This window comes from Homarus americanus, unplaced genomic scaffold (genome assembly GCF_018991925.1).
Source record: "Homarus americanus isolate GMGI-L3 unplaced genomic scaffold, GMGI_Hamer_2.0 scaffold367, whole genome shotgun sequence".
Lineage (NCBI taxonomy): Eukaryota > Metazoa > Arthropoda > Malacostraca > Decapoda > Nephropidae > Homarus > Homarus americanus.
In genome coordinates, this window is record NW_024743709.1 from 13,249,950 (window position 1) to 13,264,077 (window position 14,128).

A 14,128-nucleotide genomic window follows, 5' to 3' on the forward strand; every position below is an offset into this window, starting at 1 on the left:
GAAATTCTGGATGGCTTTAACTTGCGCAGGTGTTCTTCTGCGCGGCTTTCCCGTCCTGTGGTGGTCCTTTAAACTTCGATCCTTTTCCCATCTCTTAATCCAATAATACACAGTTGACCGAGAAACCCCCAGTTATCGGGCAATTTCAGTGGGTAAGAACCCAGCCTCCTTCATACCGATTATTCTTCCATGTTCAGTAATTTTTTGCGTGTGGTATTCCATGTTGGCAGGGTCCTTCTACAATTGAGGGAGTGGAAGGGTCGTCAGCACTGACAACATCTCTGTCTCCCTCACCTTCCCGCCAATAACATGAGCGTAATATTTATATTTTATTAGGCATTTATAAAAAAATTGTTGAATGAATAAATAAATAAATAAGATACAAATTATAATAGATTATACACATATTTGAAAAAAATATATTACTTTTTTTTTAAAAGACACCAGACTAAACGTGACGTAATCGACACAAGTCAGAAACAAGGATTTAGGGAGGGGAGCAAAGAGTCAGTCAACGAAAGAAATGCCATTTGCTGCTTACAATATTCATAGTCTTGGAATGACAATGATATTGCTAGATAATGGCTTGTAAAAGTATTAGGCATATGCTACAGTACTAATTCACACCATTAGACGGATGGTTCGTAAGATTAATTACCATCACCTTCAATTGAACAACGTCATTATTAAATACAGACACAGGCACACACACACACACACGCACCACGTGAGGTCCCTCATAACACCATCTGAGGTAATTCCTACACCACGTGAGGTCCCTCATAATACCATCTGTGAGGGAATTACTACACCACGTGAGGCCCCTCATAACACCATCTGTGAGGGAATTATTACACCACGCCAGGTCCCTCATAACACCATCTGAGGGAACTACTACATCACGTCAGGTCCCTTTTCCCGTGTGATTTTATCAAGATTTATCTTATCCACGTTTTCATTGTGGATCTACATGAAATATATATATATATATATATATATATATATATATATATATATATATATATATATATATATATATATATATATATATATATATATATATATATATATATATATATATATATATATATATATATATATATATGATCACACTACATATAACACCATCCATCATCACTACATATAACTCCACCCATCATCACTACATATAACACCATCTATCTTCACTACATATAACACCATCCATCATCACTACATATAACACCATCCATCATCACTACATATAACACCACCCATCATCACTACATATAACACCATCCATCATCACTACATATAACACCACCCATCATCACTACATATAACAACATCGATCATCACTACATATAACACCATCCATCATCACTAAATATAACACCACCCATCATCACTACATATAACAACATCGATCATCACTACATATAACTCCACCCATCATCACTACATATAACACCATCCATCATCACTACATATAACTCCACCCATCATCACTACATATAACACCATCTATCTTCACTACATATAACACCATCCATCATCACTACATATAACACCACCCATCATCACTACATATAACAACATCGATCATCACCAAATATAACACCAGCCATCATCACAACATATAACACCATCCATCATCACAACAGATCGGTAAAGTAGTTTCCGAGATTCTCGTGCGGACAGACAAACAAACACATAGACATACTCACTGTTCAGTCCCCAAAACTTCTTCTTCCATCAGTAGTTCATTAACGGTGTATGTAAGTTCCACCATGTTTTTCACTACAACGGTACAGGCAAGTATATTTTTTTAGCATTAAACTGTTATTATTTTATTGTCTAATCATCACTACATCTAACACCACCCATCATCACTACATATAACACCACCCATCATCACTACATATAACAACATCCATCATCACTACATATAACACCATCCATCATCACTACATAACACCATCCATCATCACAACATATAACACCATCCATCATCACTACATATAACAACATCCATCATCACTACATATAACAACATCGATCATCACCAAATATAACACCAGCCATCATCACTACATCTAACACCACCCATCATCACTACATATAACATCATCCATCATTACTACATATAACACCATCCATCATCACTACATATAACACCACCCATCATCACTACATATAACAACATCCATCATCACTACATATAACATCATCCATCATCACTACATATTACACCATCCATCATCACTACATACAACACCATCCATCATCACTACATATAACACCACCCATCATCACTACATATAACAACATCTATCATCACTACATATAACATCATCCATCATCACTACATATAACACCATCCATCATCACTACATATAAGATCATCCATCATCACTACATATAACATCATCATCCATCATCACTACATATAACACCATCCATCATCACTACATATAATACCATCCATCATCACTCCAGATCGGTAAAGTAGTTTCCGAGATTCTCGTGCGGACACACACACAAACACACAAACATACTTCTTTGTTTTATATATATATATATATATATATATATTGATATACAGAACGTCCCGGTGTATCTTATGGAAGTAGACTAAAATATTATTGTCCTACTGTAGTGTTGAAGTCGTGCAGGGCAATGTTTTTGTTCTTCTGTTTTTAGTCAACACATTATCACATATATTCTAAGTGTATATAATAAGTGTTTGAGTCTTCTCCAAGTACGGTTACGGTATATTCATCACACAGTGATGTTTGTTGAAACTGAACTTTTTCATCTCTTAGTTAATCGTCAGTCTCGTATCAAGGTTTTCCTTTTGTTGAAGGTCCATCTGTCTATTTTCCTTAAAAAAAATTCATTGAGGCTATTTAAGTACCGAGATTTATTATATATAGTTCCCCTCGTCTGTTATTAATTTTAGTATACACTGTAACTAGTTTAGCAAAATGTTTTGGCATATATGATAACCCTTCGTGAGTGTCTGTTGGAAGGTTCATTGCAAAGAGTCAAGTCTCCAAGTTTACTTTATATAACAAACGACATCTAGATTTCCCATGACACTGAGGCGAGCTTCTTAACAACAGAGCCAGCTCCTTCCACTTCATCAAATTACGTTCCTGGAAATCTTGACAAAGGTACGGTTTCCTTCCTTCTGCAATATTGCGTTCTTTTTATGGTATACGGATAAGTCTGTCCATTCACTAAGTCATCTTTTCATCTGTTCTTTACCTGTGTGTTTGCTTGTCTGGAATAACCATTTAATGTTTATATTTTGTAGATGGTTTAATTTTGTTTTTCATCACTTTGTGTCAATTTAAGTTTTGTCCTGTGTGTGTGTGTGTGTGTGACAGCGGCAGTGACCTCGCCGCCCCTGGTGGTGGTGGCAAGGTCAGTTATCACGCTAGGCTTAGGTACTCGTGAATTATGGTAGCATTTACCCGTCGTGCCAGAGTGAAATAAATGAAAGCGGTTTATTCTGGCGTTGTATTCAGGAAACCTCGCTGGCTGTCAATCAGGCACTTTTAGCTGACGGCCCGGGCAAATATTCATTTTCTCTTGACAACTGATAAAGTGAGGAATGAAAGCGGCGCCGACACGTGGCAGAGAGATGGAGAGAGAAAAAGAAGCGAACATGTATGAATAAATATTATCACAGCTGATATGCGCTTCACGTCATGGTGTTTGTTCTTGTACAGCTGCTAAAGAGGACACCTGAAATCTTGCGGAAAAATGTGTATGTCATAACAGTGTTTCGTTTTATCTGACTTTTAAGGGCAAGGATGTTTTCATGATATTTTTGTGACGTGCTTTAAAAATATCAAGAGGATAGAGAGGTGAGTATGTGACCTGTATCTTTCGCCTGACTAGAAGGGTGAAAGTATGCCTGGCAATATATACATATATATACATATATATATATATATATATATATATATATATATATATATATATATATATATATATATATATATATATATATATATATATATATATATATATATATATATATATATATATATATATATATATATATATATATATATATATATATATATATATATATATATGCAGATAACCACAAGGAAAAAAGAAAACACGAAGTTCCCAAGCGCTTTTGTGTAATTCACATCTTCAGGGGTGAGTACAGACTAAGGAGAAATACATAACAAGGCATATATATATACAGAGAGGAGGGTGAGATTAAGTCCACAATGATCAGTTCACTAGGTAGTGACCCTACTAATCTTTTTTTTTTTTTTTATTGGGCACCCCAGTACATCCTTGTGTAAGGTGAAGCGCAGAAGCTTTTACAGCGCCCAGCAGGGAAGCATGCTAAGTTCATGCTTGCCTTTTTATGTCTCATGAGTTAAGGGCTTAGAAGCCTGAAGAGTCAAGGGAGTAGAAGCCTGAAGAGTCAATGGTTTATGTCATCAAGTTATTGGAAGCTCCAACATCTTGTCCCTGAATACGAATTCGCAACTTTCGATTTACAACAGGTACCTTCTTTACTGCTAGGTGAACAGGGACTAATGGGGTCTAGGAAGTATGTCCAAACAACTTCCACCGGCCCGGGAATCGAACCTGTGACATCTCGCTTGCGAGGCAAGAGTGGTACCTCTTCTACCATCAGCGCCCCTACTGATCTTCACCGCAGCAGTCGGTAGGCAGGTCAGAGGGTAAGATGACCCAACCTTCTCACCTAGTTACAAATCTTCTTAATTACGAAATTATCCAATTTGTACATACCTTTACCTAAATTCATGTTGATGGATTCGGTATGTTTAATGAGACTGGATTTTATAATGTTCCTACTGTCAATTGATTTACAAGGTAATATTGAGGAGGCATTTTCCCAGTCAATGCAATGCTTATTATCCCTCAAATGAACAAACAGAGCATTGGATTCCTGGCCTGTCCTAACACTATATTTATGTTGTTTAAGTCTAGTTACAAGATCTTTACCTGTCTGGCCTAAGTAAGATCTAGGGTACTTAAGGTTCAAGCCAATATTATATATATATATATATATATATATATATATATATATATATATATATATATATATATATATATATATATATATATATATATATATATATATATATATATATATATATATTTACATTTTTGCGAAATCGGTTATTTTGCAAAATTACCGGCATGTATATTGGTAATTTTGAGAAATAACTTACAAATAGACAACCTAGGTTAGGTTAGGTAGGATAGGTTAGATTAGGTTAGGTTGGTTCGTGTAGATTTATACACAGTTAAGCGGTCCTGCTCTTTTTTCTTAAATTTTGGTTCGCCTGTTTGTAAGTTATTTCGCAAAAAAACGTAACATATGCTGTATATATACACACACACACACACATACATATATATATATATATATATATATATATATATATATATATATATATATATATATATATATATATATATATATATATAGAGAGAGAGAGAGAGAGAGAGAGAGAGAGAGAGAGAGAGAGAGAGAGAGAGAGAGAGAGACTGACAAGCACACGCACACACATACACACACGTGAACTCATCAGGCATGTCTGTCACTTGTCACTAAAATCACATTCAACTTTTTAATTCCCAAATTCCTGAATATGGATGATGACATCGTTAGTCATTTTGATGATGAGTATAGTGAGAGTAACGACGTTGATAGTGAAGAGAAATAGCTTCAATGATGATGATGAATGGTGACACTAATGGTGACGAGGTGATGATACTGATGTTGAAAAGATTGGTAAATTAAGAGTGCATTTCTTTACCATGGTAATGATGACTATGATGGTGATGACGATGGAAATTTTAATGATAACGATGGTGACCGGTATTGAAAGTGATTGCAATATAAGGAGGGTAATGTTTTCGGATAGTAACGATGATGATAAAGATGGTGACAGTAATGATATTAATACGACCGATAATGATAATAGTAATAGTTTGATGATGTTGATGATGATGATGGTGATGATGATGATGATGATGATGATGATGATAAAATTGTATAATAATAGTGATGATGATGATGTTGAAGAAGATAATAATGAAGAGGTTTGTAAGGAGTTTATATTCCAGTCCAAAGATTGTTGGAAATGTGTTGTTCACTGTTGGGTTTGTTCTCTCTATCTGAAGTAGGTGTTGCTCATGGGTAGCTCGAACCGAGTCATAGTGCGGGGTGCAACCGTATGGCTGGTAACTTGGCTCCCTTCCTCTGACCCAGTTGGTCATCTGCTACCTGTGAGTATTCCATATTATTTATTATCATCTTTGGCTTATGGTTCCTATGGTGTTATTTGTATTTTAAGGGTGCCTAGTGTAATGTTTATTAATTTCTTTGTATGTGTACAATTTAGTGTGTATAAATTGTGCAAGTATAATAGCATGTTGACTGGTACTACTAGATTAGTGAAAAACTATTCTAATGGACTGTATTGTTGAAGCTTTTCATTCATGGTCACATTGGTGTGAACTGCTGCACTCCCATCCTTGTATGTCAGCACGCCAGCTAGGATACTGTCAACCCTAGCCTCTGTGCTGGTCTTCCCAGGTCCATTTCAAGTACCTGTGCCGGTTAGGAGGATACTTGCTCTCCTGTGAAATTGAGGAGAAGACACCAATTTACCACCTGTGCCGTGTTGATATACAAACCCCATGCTTCACATCTAGTGTCTACACTCCCGACAGTTGTTCTGACCGACAGTCCGGCACTTCCATTCCTACACAGGTTTATGTTGCTCCATACTGTCTTCATGCTGCTCCGTACTGTCTTCATGCTTATTATTAGTATAGATACTTGTAGATAGACATCTTTTGCTAACAATATCCATAATCTTGTCCAAAATCCTTGGTAAAAGCGGAGGTGTTCCGCCTGACAGAGTAATGTTTAAAAGAACCAAATGGCGTTAACATCTAATTCCTCGAGAAATGGCGCAGTGAGTAGGATACTGTCTGAACACTCTTCACATCACCAAGTGACACTTCATTAAACTACTGTATTATTGATATTATAATATGTCCTCTCATTGAGTTTATTCGACACGTGATACAAAGAGAGTGACCAGTGACCAGCCATGCTTCATGATAGTGAGTGATTGCCTGTTCGTATCGAGGTAGTGAGGTGAGTGTATTATTTTGGTCCAAGTTGTTGGGGAAATTGAAGTGTGACTGATCCTTTACATTTGGTGAACGACCCATTTGTGTTTTGAGTCTTATATGAGGAGATGGCACACAGCTGGTTAGATGGAGCACGAATGGTAGAAGTCGCACTTCTGGTGGCTTCGTAAGAGCGGCAGGTGGTGACAACATCCTGTAGAGAAGAGGCAGTGTCGAGGGAGATAAGCTTCTGAATAAGCTCTTCGTCCCGCACGCCCATGAGGATAATCATCTTCAGCTGTGTTTCCTCACAAGTCGACGAGTTCCCAGGACAAACATCAACCTCCTCAGCGATGCGTCTGAGTCGTATCGTAAAAATCGGCAAACGACTCACCCTCCAGCTGCTTACAACTGAGAAGTTCTCTCCTACGCAGAGCTTCGTTGCGGAGACCCTTGATATGCGTCTGTAAAGCATCCAAGACGTCCTTCACAGTCTTGTCTGTGTGGTGGGGAATTTGCAGGGTGTGCTCCAGGATATGTTGCGTCTCTAGGGTGAGACACATCCTCATCTGGATCAGCTGTTTCTCCCTAGGCAACCTTGATAAATCGACCATCATCGAATAATCGTCCCACCTCCGACGCCATTCACGGAATACCTGGAACGAGGCATCAGCTTGGAGTGGCGGTGGACTCTGAGCGAGTGCTTTCTGTGGGGGGGGCAAAGAAGTTGGAGAGGACCCTGCAGGTGCACCTGTGGACGAAGAGGCAGGTGTAATAGCTGTTTGAAGGTTAACAGGTGCCAACAACTCGATAATGGCACTGAATCTAGCATTTTCTTGTTGACGTCTGTGATCCTCTTCACGTCTTCGTTCATCGTCTTCCTGTCGCCTCCTGATGTCGTCTTGTCGTCGGTTTTCTTCCAAAAACTGAATTAAATGAAGGAAGTCGACACCTGTGGCAGATTGCGGACGTGTGTAGTGGGGGCTAAGGGTGGGTGGGGCCACTTGATCCACTTTCCGCTCCACTTGGAGTCCACTAACTGCACCGACATCCGTCTGAAGTTGGGCTTGTTGGGTATCTGAAGAAAACCCAATAAATTCCTGATCTTCCATATGGCCTGGTTTATTTCTCTCACAATTACTGTAATTAATAAGTGAGCAGAAAAGCAATCGTCTTTAAATGGAAGATATCTGCGAGCGTCTGTGAGTGTGTGTGTGTGCGTTCGTTCGTGCATGTACTCGGAGCAGGCTGGCGAGCGCGCTGGCTGGCGAGCGCGCTGGCTGGCTCACTCGCGCAGTGCCAATCGAGACCTGAACGTGGGTGGATGTCAAAACTTGAGCTCTCCCATAGGTCTTAAAAAGGCTTCCCTTTCTTGTAAAAACTGCAGGAACACGGGGAAACACTTAAAAGACACTAAAGGGCACACACAACACTGAAAAAGCACTGCACAACACTGCACTGTAAATCCAGGAATATCTTGTGAGGTACGCGCCGAGATTCACTCGACAGGAGGAGTTGACAAGATGGCGGCTCCGAGAGAGATTCTGTGTCCACTCCAATTCTGAATAATGTGATGTCCCAGCTAAACACTGCGCCATGTGGGAGAGACTCAGGTGCTCCTTATAATCAGGGGTGAAGGAAACACACTGATGTCAAGTTCGTAAGTTCTATTTCTGGGACAAACACACAAAAGGAGTTAAGACAGGGGAAACAGCGTCCTGTCTTGGAATCTCTCCGGGTATCTCTATCTGCGCATGCGCGTACAGCGCGCATGTGCCTAAAGTCTGAACTAACACTCAAGTGACAAAAGGGAGTATGATTATAACATATAATACAGAGACCTGAATCAATAATGGTAAATAGTACAGTTACATATTACAGCATATTCGCCTCATATATCTACAATGTATATCTTGGTTCATCATGAGAGGTAAAGCGTTGAAGATTTATATTAGCCTTCCTCGTGAAGTTGTTGATGACCACTATCAGCTAAAGGAGGCATTATTATAGGCGTACTCGATTGATGTAAGAGTCATACCGACGCAAGTTTAAAGAGGCAAAGATTTCTGCCAATGAAAAATATGTTCAATTTGTGTCTAGGTTAGAACAATATTTAGACAGATGGGTTTCACTTAGTAACATCAATACAACCTATGAAGACTTCTTTGATTTAATGGTTAGCGATCAAATTTTAAATACTTGTTATCCGGATCTAAGAATGTTTCTTTAGGAAAGGTCTTTTGCCAGTTCATTTCAGATGGCTCAAGCCGCTGATAGATATAGATCGCCTCATAAATATTCAAAGCCAAGTAGAGTAACTAAGGAAAAATTTATGCCTCTTCCTGAGACTAAATGTAACAAAAGCTCTTTTAGAAAGGCAAATGTAATCTGTCACTACTACTACTACTTTGCTGTCACTCGGAATCGAGTATGACGATCATCCACCTATGATACAATATGAGTTATTAGGGATGTCACCTAGGTTGGTGAGTTTTGAGGTGACCAAAGGGACCGATACGGGACCCGCAGCGAGGTTCACATTCGTTGCACATGTGGAGGGCTCCATCTACTGTGGGAGGGGTGGTGTCAGCGTCTTTCCGGCGTTGGCGCTTGCCTGCCTCGGTTTGCAGTCGGGTCAACTCGGAAGCATTGACACATTCTCGTGCGGTGCTCCTCCAACGTTACGATGTGGAGTAATCGACTCCCAGGTGAGGGGGTCGATTTAGCACTTTTTCAGGTTTGTCTTAAGACTATCCTTATACCTATTCAATTGCCCGCCGGCGTTACGTTTAATATTCGTTAGGTGACTGTAAAGTAGCTGCTTTGGCAGTCTACTGTCGTCCATGAGGGTAACATTGCCAGTCCAACGTAGTTGTTCATGGATAATGGTAGCCTCGATGCTGCTATAGTTGGTTTCGGCAAGAATACTGGCATTTGTTCTCCTGTCTTCCCAGCGAACTCGGAGGATGGAACATAGACTACGTTGGTGAAAGTTATCAAGTGCCTTGAGGTGCCTCCTGTATGTGACCCATGTCTCACTGCCATATAGCAGGGTGGGGAAGGCCACTGCTCGATATACGTGCAGCTTTGTAGATAATTTCTGCTCCCTACAGCTGACAACACGATTTCGGAGTCTGCCAAAGGCTTGAGATGCACATCTGATCCGATGCTGAATCTCTTCATCGATGTCTGTGGAGGTGGACAGGTGGGAGCCGAGATACCGAAACTGGGCAACATTAGAGAGGGTAGTACCGTTAAGCTGGATGGATGGTGGGGGTGTGTCTGAACCAGGGGCAGGTTGAAAGAGAATCTGAGTCTTACGTACATTCACCTCAAGGCCGAAATGTGCATACACGTCTGCGTAGATGTTCAGGGTCTCCTGTAGGTCGTGTTTAGTGTTAGCAACAAGGGTGAGGTCGTCTACACACTGAAGTTCAGTAATAGAAGCTGCCGACACCTTTGTTATTGCCTGGAATGGTCTTATGTTGAAAAGACCCCCCTTTCTCCCGGTACTCGATGTTCACCCCGCTGGCTAAGTTGGCACTTATGGCACATGTAAGAAAGGCAACCAAAAAGATGGAAAAAAGAGTCGGTGCCAGTGTACATCCATGTTTAACCCCTGTTTGGATGGGAAAGAACTCTGACTGGGTGCTGCTGTGCAGGAACCTGCCGTTCATGCCATCGTGGAGTTGCCTCACAATAGCGATGACTTTTGGTGGGCACCCTAACGGCTGAGGGTCCACCAGAGGGCTTCCCTGTTGACCGAGTCGAAGGCCTTGGTTAGGTCGATGAAAGCCATGTACAGGTCACGATGCTGTTCTCGGCACTTTTCCTGTATCTGGCTGGCAGCAAAGATCATGTCAGTGGTCTCACGTGATGGTCTAAAGCCACATTAAGATTCTGGGAGGAGGAAGTTTTCCGCCTCGGGAAGAAGTCTGTTTAGGATGAATTGGGCGATAATCTTGCCAGCTAGGGACAGAAGCGAGATCCTATGATAGTAGGTACAGTCTGACCGGTCTCCCTTGTTCTTATAAATATTGACAATGGAGGCGTCTTTAAGGGCTTGGGGTGATTTCCTCCTTTTCCCATATTTTTTCCAAGAGAGAATGGAGACGGCTGGTAAGTAGAGGTCCTCCTGCTTTATACACCTCGGCTGGGATTCCATCAGGCCCTGAGGCTCTGATATTTTTCATCTGTTTGATGGCAGTAGCTACCTAATCCATGGATGGAGGATAGCTAAGGTGGGTTTGCTCCTGATGCTAAGGGACCTGCTGGGTTGTCAGGTCATCCACATCTGTGTTTCGGTTGAGCAATGAATGGTAGTGCTTTATCGAGTACTGAAGGAGGCATTCATCGTCTTTATTTATGAAGTTACCATCAGGTGAGTGGAGGGAAGCTGTGCTGCTGGTGACTGGCCCATAAAATGTTTTAGTGGAAATTAAAAATTCGCACAATTTGTGCTGATATGTAAGGTTTTGTTCATCACATGCTTTATTTTTAAGGTGTAGTAGGCAGCTACCAAACAGGGAGGTACTACCGCCTGGAAAGATATTGGAAGCATACTGTATTGTTTAATGGTAGACCCTGCTACCATATGGCATCACGAAAATTGTGACCAAGTCCCAGGTTGCTGATCTGACTTTCTGCCTCCTTTACACACAATTGCAGGGTTTCAATTGTTTCTCTTGCCCTTGACAACACGAGAAACGTATTGTTTCTCACTCTTGATCTTTTTTTTCATCTTGTATTTCTTTGTGGTTCTTTATTATTATTATTATTATTATTATTATTATTATTATTATTATTATTATTATTATTATTATTATTATTATTATTATTATTATTATTATTATTATTATTATTATTATTATTATTGCTGTTGTTGTTGTTGTTGTTACTACTTCTACATTTTCGGCCGCCTAGCCGCGATGTGGGTCAGTGACCTGTGCCCGGGTGGGCTAATCCCTTTAAAAAAAAAAACAGAAAAAACATTAATTATTCCAGTCGATTTTTGATTGCGAAGTTCCCGCTGGGCTGCCGCTTTCTTCTTGCGGAAGTTATCAGCCTTGGTCCGAGACTGAGGGTTGTTCTGCCAATCAGTAAAAACCGCACGTTTATCATCGGTGAGTACTTTGATTGATAGGTCATTTTCATCAAACCAGTCCTGGAGTATTCGTTTGATCTGGCCGAGGGTCTCTCTGCAGGTTTTTGTCATAACTGTATTAAGAGTATCCCATTCAGCACTAGGATTTACGTCGTTTACTGTTGGGATGTTTATAAGCCCATTTTCTGAAAGTATGTGCTACCGTTGGATCCTGCAGATGCTTAGTATTTAAACCTCTTCTGGAGACTTGCTGCCTTCGCCGTTTTGGGGCGACGTGAAGTGAGAGCTTACAGTATATCTGACAAATTGATGATCAGTGTCACAGTGGTCTGAGCCACACAAGGCTCGGGTGATGAGGACATCTCGGCGATCTCTTTCTCTGACAATGATGTAGTCAATGAGGTGCCAGTGTTTGGATCGTGGGTGTTGTTACGAACCCTTGAACTTGTCGGCCTGCCGAAACAAGGTATTGGTGATAGTGAGGTTGTGTCCAGCACACTTGCTGAGGAGTAGGCCGTTTGGGATTACACTTGTCTAGTCCATTTCTCTCTATTGTTCCCTGCCAAATGTTAGCATCTTTGCCAACTCTGGCATTGAAGTCGCCAAGGAGCATTACCTTGTCTTCTCTGGGGATAGAGGTTAGCACTCTGTTGAGGTCGGCGTTAAAGGCCTCCTTGATGTCACCTTCTGCATCCAGTGTTGGGGCATATGCACTGATGAAGAAGGCATGTCGTGGGTGATTCAGTGGGACTCGAAACATCCTGAGGCGCTCGTTGATCCCAATAGGCATTTCAGGTAGTCTGTGTAGGATGAGTTGGCGGATGTCAAAGACAACTCCATGAAAACGGTTTCTCTCTGCAGCAGGCTTACCCTTCCAGAAGGTGTATCTAGAACCCGGTTCTGTGAGTTGTCCTTCATCTGGGAGCCAGGACTCACTGATGGCTGCTATGTCGATATTATACCTAGCTAGCTCTTTAGCCACAAGGCAGTTCTTTTTTCAGGATGCACATTTGTGCCAGTATCCAGAAGGGTCCTGACATTTCATGCAGTGACCATAAGCGCTTGTATGGTTTGTTTTAGTTTGGATCTGTGATTTTGGTTGTCTTTTCGACTGCAGAAGGTTGACCTTACTTGGTGCGGTTGCCCAATCAGGTTGGGTTTTTAGGCTGCCAATGTTGAGGGCACCTCTTCTAGCCCCCTCCCCATGTAGAGAGAGCAGAGTGGCTCCCCGAAAGAGCTTCTTAGTAGCACAGACGGGACCGGATTGTACATAAACGAACATCTTACCTGTGCTGCCTATGTGCAGAGCTGTGACTGGAGACTCCCGGCATTCATCTCTGCCTGTCCTCGTCGCCACTCATCCGTCGTCATAGGACTTTTGGCGGTATAGAGGTTATGGTCATGGTGAGAGGTATGAGGAACTGAATGATGGCTGCGCATGAGTTGATTTATGAGGTGAGGCAGGATCGCAGGTTGTAACCACACATCTTGGCTCTCCCTTTTCCTGATCCAGTGGTGCAAGTGTTGCAACGACTGGAGAGAGGGAAAGTCGCAATGGACTGCCAATAGTCCAGTTTTTTGGATTTGGCCTTACTAGCCTGTCCATCAGGCATTGCCTTCGTCTGCCGGTGTAGTCGTTGGGTTTCCATGGAGGTCACCTCTTCCGCCTTCACCCGTTGGGGTTTTGTTGGAGCTCTCTAAGCATGTCTGCCTGGTGCAGGGCTCCACCACAGATTTATCGTTTGGGATTTACCCCCGTAGCCTTATAACTGCCAAGGCTAATCCGCAAGGCAGCGGGGCGGTGATTGGTAGGCGTCAAGACGTGCCCACATGCCAGTTGGCCTGTGCGCCATTCCTCTGGGGCCCACTGCTACTCCGAGATCCCCTGCTGAT